At 35.6% G+C, this 11,406-nt stretch overlaps 1 pseudogene across 1 annotated transcript; it reads right to left on the bottom strand.

Annotated features, from left to right (window-relative positions):
• Nucleotides 1–2,006: 2,006 nt before the first annotated feature.
• LOC308551960 (UPF0711 protein C18orf21 homolog pseudogene) lies at nucleotides 2,007–2,628 on the bottom strand (annotated as a pseudogene). Its single transcript has one exon. The product of its transcript is annotated as a UPF0711 protein C18orf21 homolog pseudogene (transcript).
• Between the last annotated feature and the right edge of the window lie 8,778 nt (nucleotides 2,629–11,406).

The raw sequence follows: 11,406 nt of genomic DNA on the forward strand, positions 1-11,406 counted from the left end.
CCCAGCAAAGCTACCATTTAGAACTGAAGGTCAGATGAAAACCTTCACAGATAAGAAAAAGCTAAAAAAGTTCATCACCACCAGACCAGCATTACAGGAAATGTTGAAGGGTCTTCTTTAAGAAGAAGCTAAAGAACAAAAGAATCTGATGACTAAATAGATCCAAAGACAGTGACACCTGTAATAGGCAATCATGTTCAGAGGAAAGAGGGAAGGGGGGTGGAGGATGGAAAGAGATTAACCAAAGAAGTTATGTGCGTATATGCATAACCCATGGACACAGGGTGAAGGCCTGGGGAGAGGGTGAGATGGAGGTGGAGGGGGTCAGTTGGGGGGAAAATGGGATATGTGTAATACCTTCAACAATAAAGATAGATTTAAAATTAAATTAAATTAAATTAAATTAAAAATTTACAAAATCTAAAATAAAAGTGAAGCCATAGGATCGAAAAAGAGTATTTTTGTATTTATATATTTTCTAAGCAACAAAAAAGATAACATTCATTAGATTAGGAATTAACAGTGAAGATCAAGATGATTTGTAAATGCTAAAGAATTATTGCAATTATAAAAATGAATAAAATGAGTAATGTGGAAAATAATCATAATAATCTTTCAGGGCAATGACATACACTTCAAGATAAATTCATTCTATTATTACTTTTTTGCCTCTACACATGTCAACAGTTCTCTGCAGAACTCATTTTTATCAATCATATGCTAGAAGTTCCCACTTTGGTGCCAAGTTTTAAGTAGCGTCTTATACAAAATGAAGTATTAAGAATACATTTGCTTATTTTAAAAGTAAAATTATCTCATCATAAAAACATTAGGGCATCTTGAAAACTATACAACAAAATAAAAATCAGTCTAAATACACACAATTCAGGATAAGTACTTCATATTTGAGGATTGATCCTGAAATACGTGTTTTCAGTACATAAATGTGCTGAACCAATCTCTATTGTTACTCTGATATGAAAAGTTTTTACCTCTGTTTAGTGTTGGGAACTTTGTAATTGGGAAACTACTTAAGGGGGATATGTAGTTTTCTATAGGTTCACAAAGTAGTATGAAAGGAAGTCACTTTTCACTTCTATGTACTAGACTTTGTAACATGAAAACTTTGTTAACGTTAACCAGTGTTCCAAAATTCAAAGATTTAGTGTCTGTTTTTGATAATAAGATGTGTGACTTTTGAGAAGTTTCCTAAATTGGAATTGCAGGGCTTGGAACTGGAACTTCGAATTGGAATTGTAACTTTAAGGTAATTGGCCCTGTTTTTAACACTAAGGTGAACTTGAGAAGATGTTACCAATTTGTTTTAAGCCATATATGTGGTTATTCATTTTTTCTTACTATGACAAAACTAGAAAATGGGAACATAAACATTTTTTCTAGTTAAAATGGGAAAATTATTTTTAATTTTTCAATGTGTATTTCTTCTTTAAAATATGTTTTTGTTAACTTTAGAGAGAGGAAAGGAGAGTGAGGGAGAGATATAAACATCATTGATGAGAGAGTCATTGATGAGCTGGATCCTGTATGTCCCTTCTGAGGAACAAATCCAGGCAAGAGCCTTCACCGTGAATGGATGGGTCACCTCCAGTACTGAGCCTTCCAGGCTGAGCAGAGCAGTCTTTTGTTTAAAAATTAGGACTATTTTGTAAATTCATTGTAAGATTTGTATGCTAATATTTTGTAGATAATAACTTTTTCTGATGGCATGATCTTTTGAATATTTTTTTCGATGTCCATATAAACCTTTACTATTTACAAAGACTTTCATATATCTTTTATTTTCAGAACCACCTTGGGAGGTAGGCAGGTTTTACTTATTCATTCTAATGAGGTATTTTCTCCATAAATACTGAAGAATGCCAAGAAAAGTTTGCTTTAATACCCTAGTTTTTATTGATTTAAAGAATGTTTTTAAAAAGCTCTTTTTCTGACTAACTTTAGTTTCAGAAATTGCATTAAACTTTCCTTATTTTATAGTTCACCCTTTACAAAGAAGATAAAACATTTCTGAAGTCCACCTTTGAATTCTTTTTGAATTCACTCTGACCAAGCAACATTTTTAGTTGAGAGAAGTTCACACTTTTTGAAGAGCAAGTGGGTATTGACTGTTGAGATGTAGGTGTTCTGAAAATCAATGCTGGGCTCTTGCCTTTGCAACCAAACATACTGTGATTTAATTTCGCAGGACTTGTGTCTTTAGGCTGTTTACTCCTAGGAGTGGCAGGATTGCTCTTCAACGATGATAGAAAGCTTCTACTTATACCATGATGTTTAACTCTTTTGTTGCATGTTTTACAAGTAATCAACAATACACTTTTGGAGTCTTTGTACCTTTGCACAATTTTTTCTTCTTTAAAACTGAGTGTGTGATTTCATGCTTCCCAATTAAGAAGTTGCTGTATTCTGGTGTCAATTTGGACTTGGGTTTGAAGCGCACTGGAGAATTATCCAGAACCAGCAACTGGGAACAGTATGGACATGTTCCTTCAAAAGTGCTGCTAGCATTGTCTGATGAACTGTAGGCCCAGAGCAGATAGCAGGCCTGGCCCGGGCAGCTATCTTGCAGCTTCTGCGCTGCAGTCTCTTGCGGTAGTGCTTCTGCCTCATCGCCACTGTCATTGCCACTACAAGGCCCAGTGACAAAAGGAGACTCCAGAAGAGGATTCCTGGCATGGCAGACTTTGATGCTGGGATTCATTTTTAGAATATTTTAATATTTTTATTTATAACTATGATGTTGCACATTTTAAAACCTTTTTTAAGAATTATTTTTGCATTTATTTTATTCATATTTTCTGCACCCCTAAATATGTTTCTTTCACACCAGTCTAAAATGCTGCTTGAAGTCTTTCTAGGTCTTACAAACTAACTTTAAAATAACTCTGTGAACTGTACTGAAGTCATATAAAGAGACAATATTGTCAGTTTGGACTAACAGATGTGCTCGTGACCAAAATACTGTTCAGTGAAGATTTATAAACAATAACCAAAACTTGACCATTTAACAAATGTTAAGTAAATGATGTTATTTAAGCACAGATAATGGTGAATATGCTCTTAATCTCCACAAAAGTTCCTCCATGGGACCCCTTCAAGTTAAAAGGGATCCATCTTCAAGAACTGGGGAATCCTCCCAATTCTTCAAGCTGAATTATACGCCCATTCAGCTTCAAGGCAAAGTGGTACTGGGATAGGAATTTGGGGTAAATGCTGTGTAAGGCAAAGACAACAGTTCCTTATGGGTTAGAATTAGCTATTCTAAAATTAATGTTGAACTCTAAATTCAGGAAGCCAAGTGGAAAGTGAGTCTCATATGGGAATATTTACTGATATTTATTGATTTATGGTTAGAAAATAATTCTTCAGCCTCCAAAAAGAGATACAATAAGTATATGGCACCACAGTGTGGGTAGCCTTTTTTTATCAGTCCACGTTGATACAGAATTCCTCTTCATTTTTAAACTTCCTGCTAAACTTTCTGTGATTAGTAGGCATCTTTTACATGTGGTTTCAAGATTAAAATTTGCATGAAAACTCTTAATTTCCAGTGAGAGAACATTCTAATGAATAGCACTGTTAGGATATGTACTTTGATGCCTAATCAAATAGGTACATCATACCCAAAACTTGCCTTGTTAATTATTGTTTATTTCTTTATATCCTGAAGATACTTTTGTTAGAGTTTTGTTTAAAATACAGTTGATGGATACACTCATAATTTCATCATGAGTTCTTCCAAGTAGTCCTTGTTAATGGTTTCCTGATATAAAAGGTATTAGTTCAAACAACCTAATAATTTTTAAGCACAGGGCATTATTTTTTGTGTGTGAAAATTCAAATAAATATATAAACATACAAGATATATGCTATGCTTTCAAGAATTTTACCCTTGGGAATGAAATATGTAGAATAAGTAATTACATCTTAATCAACAGAATGTGTTTTGTCATTAGCTGACAAGTGGTCAATGTGAGTTTAGATGGAATTTTAGAATAAAACTGAAGCTTGAAAGGCACACTTGAAGAAGTGAGACATTCTAAGTTGAGCAATCACAGAAGTGCACTTAGTTGTGAAATATATGGGAGGAGTAAGTGAATCATTAAGATTGATACAGAGGTGTTTAAGGTCTAACATACGGCCTTAAATGTGAAATTATGTGGAAAAATTAAAGGGTTTAGAACATCAATTGGTAAAGGAAGCTAGGAACAACATGGCTCTCACTTGAAAATACACAAGAAGCCTATACATTTCAGTTAGTGAGTTAGCTAGTGAATACAGAAAAATGATGAAAAGCTGACCTATGGGGATTAGGAATAAGAATTATCACTTAAAGATAATATTATTTGTGGTAGATGTAATATTATTTCACATTTTGAAAGAGGCCAGTGCTCTTCAAATTAACCCTTAAATAGTATAGCTAATGTGCTCTAAAATCTATATTGCCATCATTACAAAGGCTAAGCTTATATATTTAAAGTTATTAGCATTACAAGAGAGTCAATCACTTGGTGATCAGTTACAAACTTAGATATGTGACCAGTGTGGCATGTACTAGCCCAATAAAAATATTAATTTGCTTAGAGGAATTCTTGCCAGGAATAGAGTGTGTATACAAAGCAAGACAGCATGGTGTATGTATTGAGTCCTAAACATAGTTGAAAGTAGAGCATAAAAATTCTAGGGTAAGTGGGAAACTAGATTTTGAAGTTAATGATCATAACTTGGCTTTCTATTGTGGTTTTTCAGGAGCAATTAAAAGGTTTTATTCTGGATGGCAATAATACAAGACCTGAATATTGAACAGATTTATTAGTTCACAAGGGAGAGTACATTAAGCAGTAAGTGTGAAGGGAAGATTGAGAGGTTTTTAAGTAATCTAGTCAAGAGAGTGATGAGTAAACAAGGAAGAATATACAGGAATAAAAGCTGACAGATAAGATTTAAAACAGCAAATGTAGGCCTTGAATAATTATGTCCATGAAAATCATTGAAATTGCTTGTACTTTGTTAGGTTTTGAGAGATTTTGCATCCTGATGCAAAATGTATAGGTAGGGTAAGATACCAGGAGATAAACATTCAAGAATAAAATTTTAAAGAGCCTACAAAAAGTGAGCCTAAATGGAATTTTATAGTAAATTTAAAAATTGTTTTGGAAAGAAGTTATTTGAATTTTTCTTTTGTTTTTTAAGCATTAGACTCAATTTTGATACACTCATGTAAGCATTTTTCAATTGAAGGACCAGTGTCACATGGGAAAGAGTACTATGAAGGTGTTCCAGGCAAAGAGCCAGTCTCTTGCAGGAGATGTTACTATATGTCACCAAGAGATGATGATTGCACTACAACTTATTGGTAAAGGAAAATAAAATACACAAACACTTTACTTGCCCCAGCCAGTTTTGCCCAGTGGTTAGAGTGTGGGTTGGGAGACTGAAGTGTCCTGGGTTCAATTTGAGCCAAGGGCATGTACCTGGATTGCAGGCTCTGTCTGACTTGGGGAGATGTCAGGAGGCTTCCAATTGATGTATCTCTCTCACATCAATGTTTCTCTCTTTCACCCTTCCACTCATTCTGAATAGCTAATGGAAAAAAATAGACTGAGGTGAGGATTACAAAAAAAAAATTTCAGTAATAAAATATTTTATATATTCCCAGCTGATGTGGCTTAATGGTTGAGGATCCACCCAAGAACCAAGAGGTCTCTGCTTCCATTCCAGGTGTGGACACGTGCCAGGGTAGGGAGCTGGGTCCCCGTTGAGGGACACGAAGGAGACAGCCTATCAATATTTCTCTCTCACTGATATTTGTATATCCTTACGCCTCTGTTTCCTCTCTGTCCAAAATAGATAACATTTAAGAAAAAAGATATATTTACAATTGAACACATAAGCAACACATCCTGTATTCAGCGTGTTATGACACCACCACATTTACCTAGTTACAAAACATTTTTATCACCCCTAAATAAAACACTCTGCACCTTAAGCAGTCACCACCATTTTCTCCCCTCACCCAGTTTCTATCAAACAACCTGGATTCTGTCTGTATTGATGTGCCTGTTCTCCATAGATTACACAAATGGAATGAAACCTTATGTGACCTTCTGTATCTGGTTTGTTTCTTTAGCATAAATGTATCCAAGGATCAACCATGTGGCAGTAATCAGTGGGTCAAAATTTCAGTGGCCTATTCCATTGTAGCTGCACTTAACACAGCTCGTTTACCAGTTCTTCTGGTTGTGTTATTTCCACCATAGGGCTGTAGTGAACATTCATGTACAATTATTTGAACATATGTACCCAATTATTTGGGGTGTATAATTTGGAGTGGATTTCTAAGTCATTATAATTCAGAGCTTAATGTTTTTGAAGGAATCTCCAATACTTCTCACAGCAGCTGCACCATTTCACATTTCTGTCTCAGTGCAGGGGATTTCTGTTTCTCCAAATCCACAGCAACCCTTGATATTTTCCTTTTCAAACTTTATAGCTTCCTTAGGAGTAAAGTAGTATCTCATTTTGGTTTTGATTTGCATTTTCCTAATGACCAGCTAGTTATATTGGCCCTCTTCTCATGAGCTTGTTGGCAGTTTGTGTGTCTTCTTTGGAGAAAGGTCTGTTAAAGACTTTTGTCCATTTAAATTTTTGTTGTCATTGTGTGTATATATTCCGGGTGTTAGCAGGTGCATTAAAAAATACTTCTACATTCTTTCCTTAAATTATTCAAGCAGACATGATCCAGATTCCCGAGACAGCAAGCGTTATTGCTCATCACCTAGAGACTGCATACCGTGATTATGACCTCTCAGGTTCTCAGGATGAGCATTCCTGTAGAAGCCACAGGCATTATAAAATTCTCTTTTTATTAAATAATGCCTGGAAATTGTTTTTTTTTTCTTTTCAGATTTTTCCCAAAATTTTATTATGAAAATTTTTTTAATATAATTTTTATTTTTGTTTAAAGTATTACAGATGTCCCTTTTTCTCCCCAATGACCCTTTCCCCCCATTCCTTCCCCCTTCCCAGACCCTCTCCCCACTATTGTTCGTGTCCTTGGGTTGTGCATATATGCATATAAATTCTTTGGTTACTCTCTCCCCCTGCACCCCCTTTCCCCCTTCCCTCTGACATATCGTCAGTCTCATCTATGCTTCCATGTCATTGAATATATTCTGCTCGTCAGTTTATTAAGTTCTTTAGATTCCACCTATAAGTGAGATCATGTGGTATTTTTCTTTTGCTGCCTGGCTCATTTCACTTAGCATAATATTCTTCAGGACCATCCATACTGTCCCAAAGGGTACGAGATTCTTCTTTACAGCTACGTAGTATTCCATGGTGTAAATGTCCCACAGCTTTTTAATCCACTCATATACTGATGGGCACTTGGGCTGTTTCCAGATCATAGCTATAGTAAACTGTGCTGCTATGAACATTGGGGTGCATATATCCTTTCTGGTAAATGTTTCAGAATTCTTAGGATAAATTCCTAGGAGTGGAATCACTGGGTCAAATGTCAGCTCCATTTTTAATTTTTTGAGGAACCTCCATACTGTTTTCCATAGTGGCTGCACCAGTCTGCATTCCCACCAGCAGTGTACTAGGGCTCCCCTTTCTCCATACCCTCGCCAGCACATGTCGTTTGTTGATTTGTTGATGGCAGCCATTCTGACAGGTGCGAAGCGATACCTCATTATGGTTTTAATTTGCATCTCTCTGATGATTAGTGATATTGAGCATTTTCTCATGTGTCTCTTGGCCATCCGTATGTCCTCTTTGGAGAAGTGTCTATTCAGGTCCTTTGCCCATTTCTTAATTGGGTTGTTTGTCTTTTTCTTGCTGAGTGCTATGAGTTCTTTGTACACTTTGGAAATTAGTCCCTTATCAGATTCATCCTTGGCAAATATGTTTTCCCAGACAGTGGGGTTCCTTTGTATTTTGAGGCTGTTTTCTTTTGCTGTGCAGAAGCTTTTTAGTTTGATGTAGCCCCATATGTTTACTTTTTCCTTTGTTTCTCTTGCCCTAGGAGATGTATCAGTGAAAAGTCCACTGCGTGGGATGTCTGTGACTTTACTACCTATGTTTTCTTCCAGGATTTTTATGGTTTCGTGACTTATATTTAAGCCTTTTATCCATTTTGAGTTTATTTTTGTGTATGGAGAAAGTTGGTGGTCTAGTTTCATTCTTTTGCATGTATCTGTCCAATTTTCCCAGCACCACTTATTGAAGAGACTGTCTTTACTCCATTGGATACTCTTGCCTCCTTTGTCAAATATTAACTGACCATAATGGTGTGGGTCTATTTCTGGGGTCTCGATTCTGTTCCATTGATCTATATGCCTGTTGTAGCAATACCAGACTGTTTTGATTACAGTGGCTTTGTAATACAGTTTGAAGTCTGGAAATGTGATCCTTCCCACTCTGTTCTTTTTTCTCAAGATGGCTGCAGCTATTCGGGGTCTTTTTTGGTTCCATATAAGTTTTCAAAATGCTTGTTCTAGGTCTGTGAAATATGCTATTGGTATTCTCATAGGAATTGTATTAAATTTATAAATTGCTTTGTGTAATATAGACATTTTAATGATATTAATTATTCCAGTCCATGAGCATGGTATCTTCTTCCACTTGTTTAAATCTTCCTCTATTTCTTTTTTCAGTGTCACATAGTTTTCTGAGTACAGGTCTTTTACATCCTTGGTTAAGTTTATTCCTAGGTATCTTATTTTTTTAGTTGCAGTGGTAAGTGGTATTGCTTTTTTAGTTTCTCTCTCTGAAAGTTCATTGTTGGTGTATAAGAAATCCACTGATTTCTGAATGTTGATTTTGTATCCAGCTACCTTGCCAAATTTGTTTATCAAATCTAGTAGTACTTTGATGGAGTCCCTAGGATTTTCTATGTACAGTATCATGTCATCTGCAAATAATGACAGTTTTACTTCCTCCTTTCCAATTTGGATACATTTTATGTTTTCCTCCTGTCTGATGGCTAGGGGGAGGACTTCCAGTACTATGCTGAATAAGAGTGGTGAAAGTGGACATCCCTGTCTTGTTCTGGTTTTTAATAGAAATGGTGTTAGTTTTTCCCCATTGAGTATGATGTTGGCTGTAGGTCTATCATATATGGCCTTTATTATGTTGAGGTATGATCCCTCTATTCCCACTTGACTGAGAGTTTTTATCAGAAATGGGTGCTGGATTTTGTTGAATGCTTTTTCTGCATCTATTGATATGATCATATGATTTTTGTGCTTCATTTTGTTTATGTGATGTATCACATTTATTGATTTGCGGATGTTGTACCAGCCTTGCATCCCTGGAATAAATCCCACTTGGTCATGATGTATAATCTTTTTAATGTATTGCTGGATCCGGTTTGCTAGTATCTTTGTGAGGATTTTAGTATCTATGTTCATCAGGGATATTGGTCTGTAATTTTCTTTCTTTGTAGTATCTTTATCTGGTTTTGGGATTAGGATGATGCTGGCCTCATAAAGAGAGTTTGGGAGTTTTCCCTCCTCTTGAATTTTCTGGAATAGTTTGAATAGAATAGGTGTTAATTTTTCTTTGTATGTTTGGTAGAACTTGCCTGTAAATCCATCTGGTCCAGGACTTTTGTTTGCTGGGAGTTTTTTGATTACTGCTTTGATTTCATTAGTTGTTATTGGCCTATTCAGGTTTTGTGCCTCTTCTTGATTCAGCTTTGGAAGGTTGTATGCTTCTAGGGATTTGTCCATGTCATCCATGTTGTCCAATTTGTTGGCATATAGTTGCTCATAATATTTTCTTACAATCCTTTGTATTTCTGTTGGGTCAGTTATTATATCTCCTCTTTCATTCCTGATTTTATTTATTTGGGTCTTCTCTTTTTGTTTCTTAGTGAGTCTGGCTAAAGGTTCATCAATCTTATTTACCTTTTCAAAGAACCACTTCTTGGTTTCATTGATTTTTTGTATTGTTTCTTTAGTCTCTATGTCATTAATTTCTGCTCTGAATTTTATTATTTCCTTCCTTCTGCTTCCTTGGGGCTTTTCTTGCTGTTCTCATTCTAGTTGTTATGTTAGATGGTTCATTAGATCTTTTTCTTGTTTCTTGAGATGGGCCTGTAATGCTATGAATTTTCCTCTCAGGACTGCTTTCGCTGTGTCCCATAGGTTTTGGGTTGTTGTCTGTTCATTTTCATTGCTTTCCATGAAGTGTTTGATTTCTTCCTTGATCTCCTTGGTAACCCATTCATTGTTTAGTAACATGCTATTTAGCCTCCATGTGCTTGAATGTTTTTGAGTTTTTTTTATAGTCGTTGATTTCTAGCTTCATGACATTGTGATCCGAGAAGATGCTTGATATGATTAATGCCTGGAAATTGTAAACTTGGACATAGTTAATACTATGTCTTTTAAATTTAGTGATCATGATGATGGCTATGGCAGGAGTTGTGACTGAGATTATTCAAAATATTCAAATGGAGGCTCCTACAGAGATTCATATGAGAGCCATGGCAAGAATCCAGTTATGGTGTATCAATCAGAGAATTCTGATTGTGTTTTACTCTAATTTTACTTCCATTCAACATAGAGAAATTGGTATGCAGTATGGTCATTTGATTAGTCTGGTGGTCTTTGAATTATTTTTGTAATGGCTCATTTAAAACAATACATTGCTTTCAGTGGGAAGGGGTCAGACTCACCATTTTCCTTATAAGGAAAAATTATTTTAACATTTGTAAATCGGAAGGTGTATTTGACAGTGTAAAGCTTAGGAACAATGTGAAAGTCATAATTTCAGCCCATTTTCAGAAAATGTTCATGAATATTTATTGAAATTCATCTATGCTAAAAAATTACTCTTAAAATTTATTTTAAATAAATATAACATCCCTAGACTCCCTCAGCACAATTGATATCTTAGTACAGGCAGATAAAATCATGTAATTTCCAAATATATAATATTCTACTTTAGTCATGTCATAATGATATAAAAGATCTTTGTAATGTGGTTCAAGTTTTGTTATTTGGTCACTGACTTTCTAGGAGGCTCACATGGAGCACCACCAGCTTGAGGGCCCCCTCTAACTTATGATAGAAACAGTCCCTGTTATGATTCCTATAGCAGTAGATGAGACAGTTATGATGGAAGGCGTGAAAATTACTCAAGCAGCCAAAATGATGCCACTGTCAGTGGTTGTGAGCCTGGTGCAAGAATCGGCTGACACTATCAACCCTGTGGGTCAGGGTGTGAATCATACAGTAGTGCAAGTTATTGGGCTTCTACTGTAGGAGATCGTGAGGGAAGACCATCTGACATACGCAGTTGAAACAGATATTAAGCCTGAACCTAATTTTCTTTGTAAAGAAAATGTTTCTGTTACTTGAGCATTACTAAAAGAAA

Source organism: Miniopterus schreibersii (assembly GCF_964146895.1).
Source record: "Miniopterus schreibersii genome assembly, chromosome: Y".
Taxonomy (NCBI): Eukaryota; Metazoa; Chordata; class Mammalia; order Chiroptera; family Miniopteridae; genus Miniopterus; species Miniopterus schreibersii.